Raw genomic sequence first — 5473 nt, forward strand, 5'->3', positions numbered from 1 at the left:
GTAAGTTTATACAATCTTCTAAACCGTCCCGGTGTCGTTGTTTAGGTTAGTGTACGGACATATTACATTGGTACAATTTTAACTCAATGATAATGACTCAACTGTAATAAACTTTGGTATAGGTGGTACTAAGATGCTAGATCCATAGGCCCGTTCTAAACTGTTTGAAATCTAACGACACGCATCCTAACCTCTGCTAGACTGTCGCTCATCTTCTGCCTTGTTTAGGGACGGCGCTACGCCACGCCACCTGCTCAGTGCTACCTTCTTGTTCCTCTTATCGGGCAACCTCCTCATAGATTCTACACATCTTTGCCCATACCACTACCCCCCGGCACAGCCCTGGCTTTGAGCATGCAGAGGTATGAGGGTGTACAGGACGTAAGCGCCTTTCAGAGGGTATGCAGCAAAGGGCCTCTGCTGTGCTGTGGGAATAATGGGCAGAGATGTCTAGAATCTATACGCCAAAAGATGTCTCAAAAGTATACGCCAAATGTTGCTAGGGATCCTGTAAGCAAACGCCTTTTGGCGTATACATCTAAGACACCCCAAATTACAGTGTACATACTGATACAAAAAGATACGACGGTCCGCATAGTCTTGAAAGTCCTGCCGGCGTCTCCCCACACCACAACCCGCCGCGGCGAGCGCCAGTCCCGCGTAGCAGGACAACAAGTAGCCGCACAAATAGAGCAAAGGGGATCGCGGGGCTGGCAGTGGTGGCGGCCCCGCGTGGTCCAGCTCGCGCCAGCTCGACCTTCTCAATGTTGCGAGGAGGGACAACAAACAAACGTTTGTCGTGCAGCTATTACTTTCGCCCTCGCTGCCGCTGCTGCCGCCACAACACTCACTGACCGGCTGGCGGGGCTGTTACCCACGGATATTTACGAGTCGCTCCCGACTTGAGGAAAGGACTGGATGTGTCCCCACCCTGTCCTGGCCCAGTCCTGCCCTGCCGGCCCGGGTTAGGGCCGGACGGTGAGCTTTATCTGATGCAAGGAAACTGAGAGTGATTTCCGGGGAGCTACGCTGAGCTGCTTGACACCATAAGACACAAGTCAAGTTCTATCGCTCGTTAGAAATCTAAGTAACATTTTCATCGTTTCGTTGCTTGTGTGCAGCGCGGATTCGGCTCTCGATAAACTTGCATCGGCAGCTGTCCCCCTGCTACCGCCGAGTTATTGGTTTCATCCACTTGTCCCGCGCGCCCGTGGACCGTTTAGGAGCCACGACTTGGTCCAGATTGACGCCTGGCCCAACTCATGTGTACGTCTGGTCGGAACGCGTCGATGCCTCCCCTCCTCCCGCCCGCTCCGCACCCTGCCTCAATACGCCCCGCCGCCCCACCCTCTCCTTTTGTGCGCGGCGCCCCATCTGGGCCCGTCCCCCCTTATTTTATGTCTTATTTTCCCTCGCCCTCACCCTCACGCACGGCCGCCGTCCCGTCGCAGCCCCATCGCCACGGCGGCGGCTCTGTGCGTGCTGCTGAAACAAGTGCCCCCCCCCACCCCGCACACACACACACACACCAGACAGGTGCGTGTCGCGGCACTTGTCGAAGGCTGCGTCCCGGTCCCGCGGCCACCCACGCGTCGCACGCAAGCCGCGGCGGGCAGTTATGACCTGCGAGCGGTGGCGCATGGTCGTGTTCACCCACTGTTAAAACTTTTGCTGTAAATTTACAACACCAGTGCTGTAAACTTTTAAAGCAACACATGTTGTTTTTGAACAACACATTTTGTGATTCAACAAGTTACTTATCCCGAAATAGAAACTTTAAAAAAGATTTGCATTAAGAATTTGAAATGAATTGCTCCTTTAGGAACGAAAACGTTGTTAGGCCTTACTCCCTACATTACAAATTTGTTTGTTTTTCAACAACACGTGTTTGAAACACAAGTTTGAAGCACACGAGTTGTAGGCATGCATCCTGCACTATTTCCAATGTTGGGCAAATTATAAGTAAAATGACACGATGTAGATTACATTTGATTGAAAACAACTCTCTTGTTTTAAAACAGAACATGTCATTAAGATAAACGTAATTAATTGACAAATATTTTTAACAGCCCATGGCCGTCCGCCGCCGGCTCACAGCGTCAAACATTTATCGTTCGGGCCATCTTCCGCTATGTCGCTTTCAGGGCGTTCGGAACTCCTGTCGCTGTTGTACGAGACACATCTCCCCGCCCGCATTGCTGCGTCTCGCGTGAACAATACACCCCCCAGGCACCTGGCAGCTCAGGGGGTAAGCGAGGGTTGTGGCGCGACGGCGAGACCCAGGCCGAGCCCGGGACGAAAACATCGGCACTTCACTTACTTCGCCCTTCTTCCATGTTTACTCGCGTTTCTCTCTCAGCCGCCGGAGGCCGGCGCTTTTCAATCTCAGGTCCAAATGTTGTCGCCCGCCGGTCGAACGCGCGCTGCCGGGGCCGCCGGCCGCCGCGGCGCAGACCGAACGTGGCAGACTGCAAATAGCCGAGGCGAGGCGTATGCGCAGCTCAAACAGAGATAAGGCCAGACGGCCACCGACTCCAGCGCCCCTGCCCCTCCCCCCAGCAAACACAGGTCTGCTCCCGCCCCGCCCCCCGCGCCCGGCCTGACCATCCTCACATGACTTTTTTCCAGTCTAGTGAATTAGCATCCCTCCACGCCACATCCTCTGCCCCTGCGCTGCGCCGCTCCTCCGCGTCATATTTAGACTCCCTGCGACCAGTGACGCTCGGTGTTCACAAACGTTCCGCGCTGCAGGAGCGGTCCTGGGCGCTCGGGGCCTGCGGGCGGGCGGCCTAGAGGGCGGCCAGAAAGGGCTGGAAGGTGGAGGAGCTCGACACAACCAGTCCAGCCGCCGGGCGGGCGGTGCGGCGTTCAGGTTTCCGCGGCAGATTGGAGGCGACAGCAAAAGGATGGAAAGGGGGGGGGGCAGCGGATATTCGTCTTGCATTGCGAGGGGGCGTCGACCACGCCGCCGACGAGCGCACACATGACGTGCATGCGCCTGGTCGCTGCGGCCGTGAAACTCGAGCCGGGTCAGAGACAGACGAGCCTCCCTTCCTCCTTGCCCCCCTCCCCCCTCCCCCCGCCTCGTATCACTGCCCTGCCCCACTGTCTGCGCCGCACCTGCGAGAGGGAATGTTTAGGGAGCGGCTACGGGCGTTTGGGGTCCCACTAAGGATGTTTAGGGCACGACTGGGCATTTGGGGCACGACCGAACAGGTAGTCCATCGGTGCGACTGTGCCAGGTGGCTTGTACCGCGCACTATCGTAGTCATGCTGAACCGCATGCACGTGAGCCGGCGGGATTGTCGATCCTTGCAGCCCACGCTCCTTATGGCCCTGTTTGAGTAGGCAACCCGCCCGCCCGCGCGAATGCGGTACAGTACAACCACGAAAGTGCGCCATCTGGTAGAGTTACTCTATAGCTACAGCCGCGGAGTCACTGTATGGGTACACTCTATGGATGCATACATCGGTACGTAGTGTCACTCTATGGATTCATACATTGGTAGAGACACTCTATGAGCACGGTAGTGTCACTCTATGTGTACAACCGTGGATTTACTAAAAGGGTACAGCTGTAGTCACTCAATAGGTTCGTCGGTATAGTCACTATGGGATGGGCACAACCGTAGAGTCACTCGCACCTTACACACCTCGGTACACCTCGGGGTACACAATTGACTGCGAGTGACGCATGGTGCGCTGTGCACTTCTGCACGTCCCCCAGCCCCGGGCCCCGGGCTCCGGGCCGACGGCGAGGTGCACGCTGCGGTGCACACGGCAGCGTGACGGTCCTCGCCTCGCATGGCCGGCTCCGGTCGGCTGGGAGAGGCGCGGAGGGCCTCAATCGGACGGGGACGCCACGCTACGCCACGCCACGGCCCGCGGTGACAAAGCGGCCGGCCCATTACGGATTTGCCGCGCGGCCGGCGGCGTGGGCAGCAGGCGGGCCAGAGGCAGCGGCAGGGACTTCCCCGGCGCGGCTCGCGGCTTATTCATTCGCGGCCCGCGGCACACGCGAGCACTTGATCGCCGCGCCGCGCCACGCCACCCACCTGTCACCGGCTAGAGCCGGTCCGGGCCCGGCCGGCCCGGCGCAGCCCGGCGCGCCATGAGCCTCTGAAATAGCCTGGCAGGCTCGGGGGCAGCCTCCCCCTTGACCTCGGGCGGACCCTGCCCCTTGGCCGCGCCGCGTTTGAACTTGGAAGGAGGGGGGGGGGGGGGGTCCCCACTGCAGCTGCGGTGCGGCGGCACAGAAACGCCATGAGAAACGCAAACACGGCCGCCGTGGGTTCGAATCCAAAGCGGGAGGGGTGCTCTTGTTTTTCTTGTCGCCACGATAAGCTCTGGCCGCGCCGCCACCAAGCGCAGCTAGGCACAGCGGCGGCCAGAGTCCGTATTGGGCGTGATGCACCCCAGATTAACATGACCATTAACATCTTTGCCAGCTCGAGGCGGCGTGGACGGCAAGGCAGGCGAGCAAGTGTCGTCATGAGATGTCGCCGCCACCGACATCGCCCTCACCGTCGCCCCCGCTGATATTCTGCCCGACCGAACCCCCCTCCCCTTGACATTTTTTTCGCCACGTTTATCATCAACGTCCGAGTCCCTTGTCACGCCATTCATCATTTGTGTCGATGGCCATCCATTAGGCGGCGGCGTGTCTCCAGCGTCACCAACAGCCCCGCGGAGGGCCTCGGGGCGGGCTGAGCCCTCGGGAGGGCTGAGCGGGGTCCTTACCGGGTGCAGCGCGGTGCAGCGCGGAGGTGGCGCAGGGCGGCGCAGGCAGGGCCGCGCACCGTATCCTGGGGGCGGCGCGGGGGCGGCGCGCGGGGGGCGGGCGGGCGCCCGAATCACTGCACTTTGTCTTGAGACACTCACTCACATCCACAGACACACACAACACTGATGAGTGGGCGGGGCGGGGGCCGGCACCAGCCCAGTGTCGAGGTTAATCCTTGGAGGGGCTCACAACACACACTCACCCTGCCTGTCAGTCAGAGAGTACTTGTCGCGAGTGCGTCGCGTATCCAAGAGGGGTGCGCGGGTGCGCTGCACTGGTGACAACGTCCGTCACGCTCGCGGCGAGCGGTCCGCGGTGCCGGGGGAGGTGCGCGGGCCGTGCGCGACGCGCGCCATCTGCGGACACTCGAGGCCCGGACATAAACGAGACGCACCGGCCGGCGCGCGGTGAAAAAGTCCCCTTCTCCTCCCTCCTCCGGTGTGGTGGACCGGAGCGGGACGTCGGGAGCGGGCGGGAGCGGGGCGAGGGCGGCGCGAGGAGCGGAGCGGCACGGTGCGGAGCGGCGGAGCGCTACTGCTCTACCGGCCTCATGTCTGACTGGCTTGACTCCCAGCACTGAAGTCCCAGCCAGCCATGGCGGGCTGGCGCTGGCGGAGCTGGCGGCCGCTGCTGGCGGGCCCGAGCCCGGGCGGCGTTGCCACACCGCCCCACACCCCCTCCCCTCCCCCG

Source organism: Frankliniella occidentalis, unplaced genomic scaffold (assembly GCF_000697945.3).
Source record: "Frankliniella occidentalis isolate FOCC.00 unplaced genomic scaffold, Focc_3.1 Scaffold236, whole genome shotgun sequence".
Taxonomy (NCBI): Eukaryota; Metazoa; Arthropoda; class Insecta; order Thysanoptera; family Thripidae; genus Frankliniella; species Frankliniella occidentalis.